Genomic DNA, 12,009 nt, shown 5'->3' on the forward strand with positions numbered 1-12,009 from the left:
ATGTAGAAAGACCATGAGAAGTCTTATCTGATATCTATATTTAAAACACTAATTTATTCAAAGTACTTTATGCCCACATATATGTATTTGTATAAATTAATTTATTTTTTCTGGTAGCTGGCAAGTTAATATCAGATATGTCTATTTAAATTAAGCATTTAATTTAACAAAAACAATGTGCTAGCAACAAATCACTACTAAATAAGCATAGTTGTATTTAATTCGGTGAAAGTTTTTCACAGCAGCTAAGCAGTCAACTGGGCGGAACAAAAATAATTAAATGCAAATATTTTACACAAAGTAACAATTTAATGCAAATGCAAATTGAACTACGAGTATGGTTGGATAAAACTGTAGTTATTGATATTTCTCACAATATATGAAGCTAAGTTACCTCAGTCATGCAAATGGTATTTGGAAGTTAATCAGCAGAAAATATACAATAAGAAATTGCGTGGAGAATTTATACAAATTATACTAGCTATATTTTCTATAGTATATACAGAGTAACATCTGATCAAATTTGACCCGGACTCGTCCATTGAAACTGTACGTGCAAACCGAATCAATTAACTTTTTTCTTCTTTTATGTTCGTGTGAAGTTTAAACTCCATATTGTCAGTCCGGTTCAAATTTGATCATGGTATATCTACAAATTTTTGGCAATATTTTATATTTACGGATCTAACTTTTTTCTGTTCACGTAAAATTATAATTCCATTTTGGCAGTCCGGTTCAAATTTGATCATGCTATATTCACACATTTTTGGCAATATTTTGTAATAATTTGTTTTACGGATCTATCGTTTTTCGTTTCACTTGAAGTTTGAATTCCATATTGGCAGTCCGGTTCAAATTTGATCATGCTATATTCACACATTTTTGGCAATATTTTTATATATTTTTATATATATTTTATAGTAATCTATTCCACGGATTGCTCTAAATATGCTCTAAATATGTATTGCAGATTGCTTAGATTTCCCAAGACGCCGAGCTTTATTCAAAACAGTAATTGTGTCTTATTGAGAAATCATAACTTATTTTTCCGTCTGTTCAAGAATATTCTTCAGATTTCGTATAAAGCTGTTATCATACCTTGAACATGATATATTAAGTTTGCTAAGATGTTTGTAGCACCTAGAAATAAACATCAGAGACTATAAAGTATATACAATATATAAACTACCAGCATGATGAGCTAAGTCGATTTAGCCATGAAGAGATAATGTGTGTTAAAATAAGTACTGATTTTCGCTATTACAAAACAGGAACTCAAATTTTAAGAATTGGCCTTAGTCTCTGTAGAACAAATTCCGTTGTTATTGGAATCGCCTAAACTAAACCGTCTTATATCGAAACAAAAAATTTTTATATTATATTCTATGACATATGTATTTTGGGTTAAAGTATTAAAAATGGGATATAAAAATATATATTTCTACTGAGTACCACGAGGTATATAAATAGAAAATGATCACAAACGTTTTTTCGAAGAAACCACATCGTGAGTCAAACCTCATTTCAACGAAATTGAAAATTTTTTTTCACAAATCACTGAATTCAGAAGACGCCCTCTTACTATACATTTAGTACACGCTTACACCAGAGTATTATCAGTCATCTAAAGACGTTTGAGTAAAAGATTTGGCAACAATATGGCAGTTGTCTGCCATAAGATATTTCTGCTCGAAATTAAATAAAAATATAATGCAAATAGAATATAAATAGCATTATTAATTGCTTTTCAAAATCATTACAGCCATCTTTCGAAATTTCGGCTTCCATTCTAAACTGCTGCAAAAAAGATTTTAAAATCTATACCCATATTTCTAAATTTCTGTATATTTCCTTATTTTTGTAAATTTCTTAAATTTAAAAATTATCGCTTTTAATCTGCATTTCACTTAATTGCTTTTACTAAATATACTCTAAGCTGCTTTCATTATAGCTATATTTGTATGTAAGCGTGCATTTGTTTAATAGATTTAGCTCGTGTTCGCCATTTACATAATTTAGTCGCTCATATTTGGTGACGAAAGGTCAGCGAATGTCAACTCATGCCAATAATTTCCATTTAAATATTTCTTATATTTATTTTATCTTTTCTTTAGCATGAGAACGTAATTTTTCGTTCTTTTCTGGTGCCCTTTTTGTTGTCTGCTTTATCTAATAGATATCTTTGGTATATATTATACTTTTTTTTCTTATTTTTTTGGTTGGCAAATTGTCAATTAATTGAATATTTACAATTTATTGTCATCAAAGAAAATAGTTGGTATATAAACCCACTAATGAAATATACTGGTTTGGTGATGATAACAGATAACTACTTTTTGATACAGTACTGGTTTCGGTATATACAACGTCACTTTCCACATTTCAAAACTCCAATTACAACTCACTCAATTTATTGTTAATAGAAACTTCAACTCATTTTTGAATTGGTTTCGTTTACCAGTTCAGCTTCACACTGTCGAAAAGCTGAAATATATGCGGCTCATCCGTTATAAAAAGATATCATAGAATCCAAATGTTAGAGAGCGGGTGAGGAAGACATTGATTGCTTCATATTAGTGCAAAGGAACTATTCGGAAGCGGTTACCAAAAGTAGTGATCTGTCTTTACGAGATCTTAGTTAAGCCAATACTGAATATGGTGTATTTGTCTTGTGGCGCTCATTAAACTCACACTTGCTAACCAGCGGCTCTCATTGGCATCAGTGATGCACTACGAACAACACCATTCTACATATAGCAACCGTGGACATAGTTACTGGCAAAGGTCAGACTCCGGTAAGGCGGACTCATTAAGTGTCCCAGAGGGAGACATTCCGAAATCTTCTCCCACTTGGTATCGCTGATAATTTGGACCACTACGCCGTGGAACATACTCTTAGCGGCATTATTTCCGCGCATATATTTCCGTAGAATATGTGGGTGGGGCGCAGTCGCTGGAGAAGTAGCGCAATGAGCTTTTTTAAAAAGTAGATCAAAGCTTAAGAGGAAAGTTGGAGGCGGAGTCTTCTGTCGGGAGCTCTCAATCAACTTTTTTTTTCATACTGCTAGACCACTGATGAGTCTTTCAAACAGAAGTGACAGCCATTCAGGTGGCAGCAGATGTATTTCTACAAACTGCGGCTTCTTTTAAGGAGATATGCATCCACTCTGATTGCAGAGCTACTACATATACAGAACTTAAGCTCATTAACAGTGAGCTCAAAATTAGTCAAGGAGTGTATGACAACACTTGCTCTAGCATCAGGTTACTTCCATTTTAAAATCGTCTGGGTGATTCACTGTCTTTATATACTCGGGCGCTGGATCCGTGGGCCTCGCGCGAACTCGGTATGCGTGGAGAGAATGGCACATAAAATGTTGATAGAACTACTAGCTCTTTGCAAGATTCACATAGCCGCGGTTATAGATGTCCTAACTGGACACTGTCCCTTTGACACTCACACGGTGAACTTAAAGCTTTTGAAGTACGCAACTTGTCAAAATAGCAAAGAGGAAATGAGATAGAAACATTTATACGCTTTTTTCTCCACTATCCAGCTTTCGCCAGACTAAGGATGAAGCAACTCGGTTGCCACAGTTCATTTTAGCCAGCTCAATAAATTTGTAGGTGGTTCTACGAACGTTGTAGATACGTGACGGTTCTTTCAACACATACCAAGGTGTTTAGAACTATTTTTAATCCATACCAAGGAGCTCTGGACATCACAACGCACAGGTGTCTCTAATCATCCAAGTGGGATTATTCGTCGTCTAACAAAAAAGCCAGCCTATATACCTAACTCACCCAAAATTTTGATTTTTTTTGGCTTTCCAAAATTCGATTGTTGATCAGATCCAAAAACTATTAGATCTCTGTATGGAGAAGCTTACATTTTTAACTTGTCATCAGCCTTTTAAATACGAAATGTGAGTTATTTTCTAGTGTGCACAACTGCTCTGTTCATATGACCGATCATGGCGAAATGGTCTGGATTTTTTCATCAAATCATTTCAAAAATATTACACTAGTTCGAAAGTATTTATAAACTATATTATATGTAACTAGTTGTAGATTTAAGACTCTCACTTTTTGACTACAAGGATTTAAATAAAAATGCTGCCAAAAACGTCGATTGACTAGCAGCCAGCGGCAGATCATCACATCAATTGGCGTCGATTGTTTAGCGTCTGATTGCAGTCCTCAATCAAGCAAACAGATGGTGGTAGACACTATTCTATCTAAATACGTCGGTAATGGCGAATGGCGCGTCTACAGCTCGAGCTGACTTGAGTTGGCTTTCGACAGCAGCTGTTAGTCACGCGCTCGTAAAAACGGACACATACATGGACAAACAATAAACCTTTTTGTTTTTATTATTTTCAAGCACTAAAGAGCGCAATTGAGCATAAAAAAGGCAAAATTGGTAATAATTTTGCCAAGTTTTCCGTTTTTTCTGTTTTATTTAATTTTTTTTTATTTCTATGAATTTATTTTAATTACTATCTTTTTTGTTTCTTTTTTTTTTTCTGGACAAAAATTTTATTGCTAAAATCAATTAATATCAATTTCTTTCGCAAACGGTCAATTTTCGCCTACTTTTTCCTCTAATTAAGTTCATTTGGCGCCAAGCGATGGCGGCGTGACGCGCTTATTATTGGAGGGTTGTTGCTCACTTCTGCTGACGTACATAGTTTGCGCGAAAAAAGCAGAAATTATTTACTGTTAGAAATTGATTTTAAATTAATCATCAAATTTAATAGCCTCGGTGTTAATGTTTAATACACAAATTGGCAATAAATTTCAATTGTTGGGCAATTGCTGTCGACGCTTTTCTTTAATTGACGGCAACATTTTTGCTTAAAACCTTTTAGTAATCCCAGAAGTCGATAAAGCAACAATAATGTTGGACATTTCGGTTCAGCTTTAGAGATCTTCTTCAAGCTTCTTCACACTCTTAGGAACCAAAAGTATCAAGAAAAAGCAGTACGTTAATAAGATTTCTATTCCCTTCATATTTTTTGGAACATTGCTATACAATTTTTTTAAGGGGGTATTCTGGTCTAGAAGCATGAATTTCAGGTAATTTTTAAAGTGTCGTAAAAAAAAGGCAATTAATATTTTTACTATCCTTTTTTTATTAGTTATTTGTTAATTTTAGAAGAGTACAGAAAAAAATTAAAAACTAAAAAAGTAAAAAAATTTCAAAAATTATGAGCTGACGAAGTGGGTGGGGGGTCTCTAAAAATTTCCACGTGACCATACCCCTGATTTCAACCTCCTCCTAGTTATCTGAAACCAAAAAAAAAAGATTATTAATCCAGAATAATGTGTAATACGGAAAAGTGGGAAACAATTTTTTTCACAAAATATCGACTGCCTGAAAAAAAAGTTTTTTTGGATCACTTTTTCTGACTATTTCGAATTTTTTAAAAATAATAAAAATAAAAATTTGGGGATGGGGCTAGTTCCAACCATAGACAAGCCTATAAAGAAGACTCTATAAAAATTTCAAGTAAATCGGTTCAGTAGAACCTGAGAAATCGTGGGTATCGTTCCGAAAAAGTCAGTTTTGAGAAAAACGTGTTTAAAGTTTAGGAGAAAATTCTAGTGAACACGAACGCCACGTCACAAAATCGGCTGTATCTCCGAAAATAAGTCGAATTTTGAAAAATCCTTTCAAGGTCATATTTTTGGAAGTCTAAACTTTCAAGATATGCAAAAAAAAAATCGATTTTTTCAAAATCCTATACAAGAATACCCCCTTGAGTATATATAATTTAATATCATACCACTTCGTTTTTTCCTATACATTGGAAGCAAAAGATCTGTAAGAAAACGTAATTTCTTCCTTTCTTCTCACAAATTTCAAAAGTACTGAGGTAGCGGCGCTCATCAGCCTGTGTGCTGCACTAAGGCTCACGCCAACAATAGCACTTAAAGCTTTTCTTCTGCAGATAATACCCAAACCCTGTCGATTATTTACCTGCCGCTGTGAGGAAGTTGTGGGTAGGTAGAAGTTGTTGGAAGAAAGGAGACTGAGTGCTACTTTACGGATGGGTGAAGGACTGCGGGAAGGCTGCTAGAAGGGTGTCTTTTCGGAAACTCTATCAACTTCAGCTTCATGCTACTGTTTATTACATTACAAAGTATCACATTTTTGAAAAAAGTCGGTGGACTTTATGTTCGTGAAAGTATCTATTTTTGATGATATAAAACATCGATTACACAGTATAAAACTTTTCCGAAAACGTTATGCGCCATTAAAATAGCAGAAATAACGAGATTATGAAAGAGATATAATGTTTCTCAGGAACCCTACTTACAAACTTAGAATGAAAATATTTCGATTTTGGAAACTAACTTCGAAAAACAGTGAGATATTTTTTTTTTTTTGCTTAAGACTTAATCTCTCGAAGAAAAATTAGTCTAATACACAAAAAAATCGTTTTTCCTTATAGTGTTATTACTAAAATAGAAAGCTGTAAAATGTTTGATACGAATTTGCTTGTTATTGCCACAATTAAAATTTATAACTTAGATTACTTAATGTAATTCTAAAAATTACAACCACTCTACCAACAGGTGTGGACTAAATTTGTCTGTACATATGTACATATAGAATAAAAATTATGTTATTTTATGCGAGTACTAAGCGCTAAGTATCTATATTTGTGATAAACACCATCAAATGCGCATTGGAAGAACTCAAAAAACATTTTCTGTTTAAAAATAAATGCAAAGAAACACTAAGTGAAAGCCAAGAAAAGAACATTAAGACATTTCGAGACAAATTTCATGCTAAAAAGGTATGCTTAAGCACAAATAAGCCAACATTAAGTGAACATAAATATACAGACTATTTAAAGATATATACTGAAGTATCTAGTACATAATGTATTGTGTGGGTTGTGCCGCCAAAAGACAAATTGGGCAGAAAACAAAGGCAACCAAGCGAACAAAAGCAAACTGTGGAACATGCCTTCAGACAAGAGTGACAAAATTAACTTTGACATCTGCAACGGTTTAAGTGCATTTTATATTATATATTGTTTAATGCTTGCTCTTACCTAACATACTATATATACCCATATATATAGTACGTGTATATAGTATATAGACATAAATGTGCATAAATTTCGCTTTGCTTGCCAAAACAATTATTTTGAAATAATCACAAAGGCGTGAATTGTAGCGAGCAGCAGTAAGATGCGGTATATGCATACATACATACATACATATACACAAAAACAACTATATATATTATGTATAGCAATATATTATTTTATGGCTGTCGATTTTCATAATTCATAATTTTCACATTTCGCCATAAATAATATATATTTTCCCGCAGCGCCTCCGCGTGCTATATTTATTTTGCAGTATTTAAGCTCCTAATTTATTTACACCAAAAACTATAATCACCCTACATTCATTAAATAATATTGTGCAACGCACAGCCGTGACGTTTGTTTTATTTTATTTTCAACCGCATAACCGCGTCTTTTGTTGTTTTTGCCCAAAAATATTGAAATGATTCTATAGCTTTACACACGAGCTACCACAGCCTTTAGTATACTTTTGATGAATATCGTATTTAAATGGCACGGAAATTCTTACTCGTGTGCGCCTCAAAAGGGCGGCAATAGCAATTGACATGTGGCCATAAAACTGCACTTTATTATTTTCTATTTGGCGCCGTAATGTGCTCTTAGCAGTTCTGTGGTTGATTTTCTATTAGATGTGACAGTTTTATACAAAAATTAGATGAAAGTTACAAAAAAACGTAATTTCAGATTTCCTTCTTTAATTAGTTTTATTAAATCCTATTCGGTTTCCGCCTGACGTAATAATACCTTCCACTCGCATCTGTCGCACATTAAGTTTCGTCACTGCTTCTCTTCTACATGGTTACTTCAGCGGAGACATTGTTTACCACAAGGAGTTTTACCATCGGCTCTAGCTTTGAATAACCTTCTTGCTGCCGCACATAATCCATCCTCACAGCATGATCAAGCTAACGCAGCCGCTGGATGTTAATTCGCTCGACAATGCCAATATTGTGGTATAGCTCATGCAGCACTTGTCCCTACAGTGTAACCAATTAAAATAGCCATAAAATAAGAAAATAAAATAATCATATATTCAGGACCAATTCACTTTTGCTCGAAGAAGCCTTTCTATCTTGAGACGGTCAAAAAACCAAGCGCCGAATGTGACTTTCCGGTATTTTGGTCCACTCACGGACAATGACTTTCTTCACCACCGAAATGTTTGTTTGCCCACGGCTTCAAAGCAGCCTCCAGAAAACTTTCCCGATAATATGTCGCATTTACTTTGACGCCAGGCTCGATGAAAACAATTGGAGAGCGCCCATCTGCGGTGACAGCGGCCCAAACCATTATTTGTGGCGGGTGCTGCCTCCTGGTAGCCAACCGATGACTTATATTCTCGTATGAACGGTCGGTCAAGTAAACCCGATCGTTTTGAGAGTTTACGAATTGCTCAATTGGAAAAAATTTTTCGTCAGAAAACACAATGTTCGGAATTTGATCGCTTTCGGTCAAGCGAAGCAACTGCTTCGATCTCTCAAGTCTTACTTGTTGCTGCTTCGGTGTGAGATCATGGGCGTTTTGGAACTTGTAAGGCTTGACCTTGAGCTCATTTTTCAATATGCGTCGAATGCTGCGGTCGGATATTTTCAGTTCTTTAGCCATTTGATTGGCACTTCGTCGTGGATTTCGTTCAAGTCGCTTCTTCACTTTCCGAGCCATCTCACGTGACGTTGCAGTCTTTTGATGACCACCTCTATGGCGTTTTGCGATGCTACCAGTATGACGATAAACAAAAACTTTATTCACATTACGCTGTTTGAGCTCACGAATAATTGCTGGCTGTACTTTTCCAGCTAAATATAAAGCAATCACACTATTACGTTTGAGTTCCATGGCTGATCACACTTTTAGCAAAACGCTTTTGAACACTTGTTAACAATAACTGTCATTCAGCAAATTTATAAACAGCTGATTCCAGAGCGGCAGCTGCGCGAACGGTCTGAAGTTGGTACACTTCGAGTGCCGGACCCTCTATATAATAGACGTTTCCAACAAATAAAGTATAAACAATCTTGCGAAGAAGTGGTACCGCGTGAGCGACTTGAAGGCTGTCAGTATTATCTGTCGAAGATGTTTCCATAGCCTATTGCACTATTATCTTTCACTTGATCTGCGGCTGGAGCATAGATTTTACACTGCCGAAATTCGAATTCCCTAATCCTTGGATGTTAATAACACATTCATTGAATTCGGTCCAAGCGCTTTCAAAAATAAAATATACATAAGTTCCAACTCAGTTTCTAAAAAATCTTGTATTGGACGCTTAGCTGCTATTCCAAAAATAATCATCCACTTTCAAGACTTCAAAAATATCGAGTACATATGAAGTATGTAGTTAAGTTCTACTTTAACGCTGCCAGCATTTTTTTCCAATTCTTGAAACATTTCTTTCCAAAGAGTTTTTTCTCTCAATGTTCGATTTGACACACATTTTCTAATTTCACGAATTATTTATTATTTGTGGTTAACATACGAGCAATATGATAATAAAAAACCTTTAGTCGGGTTTTTTTCGAAACTACTAAAATTGATCAAAACATTGAATTTTTTCTTTCCTAAATATCCATCTATTAGTACCGATAGATGCTGAAGGCTCAGAAATACAACATAGCAGAGCGCTTCATATGGAAAATAAACCGAAAGTAGCTTAATACAATCGCCCTTGAATTATTGGCAAATTTTCAAACAGAAAATACAGCAAGGTGTCAGAGGCTTGGTTAAGGGTACTGACCTCTCCAAAAAACCCTTATTTTTTGTTTTTGCTTAAATTTTAAGTAATAATCTAAGAATGATACGTTGGGGGCTCGAAATATTCAAACATTGGAGCGTTAGCAGATATTTATTATCTGTTCAAATAGGGTTAGCAATTTGAAACCAAAGCAAAAAAAAAGCATAACAATGTATTTGTTTAAATATATAATATCTAGGCAATTTATTATCGTAAAGTGGATAACTGTTCTGATTCTCTCTCATAAACGATTGAACTGTCAAAAATGCTGAAAAAAAAAAAACAATTAGGCTGTTTGTCTGGTTGTTTGAAAATATTTGTCTCGAATTAAGTGACTTTGAAAAAAAAAAAAATAAAAAAAAAAAAACATTTTAATTTGGGAATATATATATTATTCTTCATAATTAAACTTTGAAAACATAAAAAAAAAAAATCGAAACTTTGTATTATTTTTTTTTTTTAATTTTTTTTTTTAATTTTTTTTTACATTTTTTTTTTTTTTTTAGACCTGACTACTCCCTTAACTTGAACTTTAACGTTTTAAATATAAAAACTAGATTAATTTTTGATTTCAGTTAGGGGTTATATCCACTTGCAAATTTCAAAAAAAAAAAAAAATCGAATCGAAATAGCTTATATAGTACATCTGAGCACATTCTCCGAAAATTTGTAGTTGTTCCGACAAATAGTTCGGTAGATATCAGCGTATTTGCAACAATTTCTGTTTTAACTGAGTGTAATCGGTTTCCAAAAGTTTACACTATCAAAACACTGTTTTCAGAACCGGTGAAAAAATGTTCTTCGAAACGGCTCGACCGATAGACTTCTGAACCTAAATCAGTAATCTTAAATATCAATTCATAAAACATATCTAAACACAATCTTTATAATTTCTTTTCTTTCCAGGGAAAAGAGTTTGCAAAACAGCGAAAGAAACGTAAAAAGGACGAGAGTTGGAACTTGTTGGAAGCGCGTCCAGTTGGGAGACAGTTAGACAGGAGATAGCAGTGATAGCGCGCGGTACGAGAAAGCAAGCGAGATTTAGCGTAGAAACAATTTTCGAATTTTCTTTAAAACAACCAACTAATTGGATTTTCAAACAAGTGTTTGCTGAGGCAGTAAGAAAGAGAGAAAGCTACTACAAAAAGCGCGCATATCAGAAGAATTGGTATATACAATTTCGGTTTTAGCTAAAACAAACAAACAAAACAAGCAAAAGAAAGCAAAAAGCAACGAAAAGAGCAGATTAATTGACAGAATTATTGCGAAATTAAATTGTATAATTAAGAGTAATTGTTGTACAATTAAAGAGTAATTGCTATACAATTGAAGAGTAATTAAACTACAACTACTAAAAAGTCAACAGGGATTTCGTAACGGCTGAAAATCAGGCAGGTTTTGTGCAAACAAACAACAACAAAAAAGCAAGCAAAAGCTGCAAAGAAAAACTATTTTTGAAAAACTTTTTTCTAATTACTTTTTTGTGATAATTTTTAAGCTAAAAATATATAAATACCAACAACAACTCTTGAACTCCCAAAAACAAAAACAAAGAACCTACTAAAATATTGTACTTAATTTTAAATTTTTGCGCTAATTACAAAACAATTTCCGTATAAAAGCTTCAATTTGCACATTAAATACTTAAATTATATTTATACAAAATATTTACAAAAAAAAAAAACAACAAAATTAATTAGCATAAACTGCTGCAAGTGTTATTTATACACACAACTTCCGATTTATTGAAAGCAAACAAGAAGAAAGCAAAGCAAAAACAAGAAAAGAGAATTAAATAAAATTTGCAGTCCAGTTTTGTGACAGAGGTTTTCATTATATATACAGACTTTGGAGCGATCACTGTCAAATTTGTAACAAAAACAGTCGACGCGCAGCCGCCAAAGCGTAAAATTTTACAAAACAGCAGAACCACAGAACCTAACCTACAAAGTCAAGTAAAAAACACATAGACAAAAACAACAAAACACCTCAGCGCTTGAAAGCAAAAGACAGCCGCAGAGCATAAATAGTAAAAGTGTGGAGCGTGAGCGCTAAAACAACAACGTACTTCTACAACAAAAAATATTATCTTTAATACCAAAAAAAAAAAATAAAAAGGAGAAGAACACAAAACTCTCAACTGTCCTGTCTACAAGTACACAACTATAC

At 33.7% G+C, this 12,009-nt stretch overlaps 1 protein-coding gene across 1 annotated transcript in view; it reads left to right on the plus strand.

The window, feature by feature from the left end:
* Window positions 1-11,955, plus strand: part of LOC126753960 (uncharacterized) — a 37,603-nt gene extending 25,648 nt beyond the window's left edge. The window contains exon 4 of the transcript XR_007666236.1: window positions 10,747-11,955. The gene's annotated coding sequence lies outside the window, so the exon portion shown is untranslated. The remainder of the gene's footprint in view (window positions 1-10,746) is intronic.
* Window positions 11,956-12,009: the final 54 nt, after the last annotated feature.

This window comes from Bactrocera neohumeralis, chromosome 3, assembly GCF_024586455.1.
Source record: "Bactrocera neohumeralis isolate Rockhampton chromosome 3, APGP_CSIRO_Bneo_wtdbg2-racon-allhic-juicebox.fasta_v2, whole genome shotgun sequence".
Classification (NCBI taxonomy): domain Eukaryota; kingdom Metazoa; phylum Arthropoda; class Insecta; order Diptera; family Tephritidae; genus Bactrocera; species Bactrocera neohumeralis.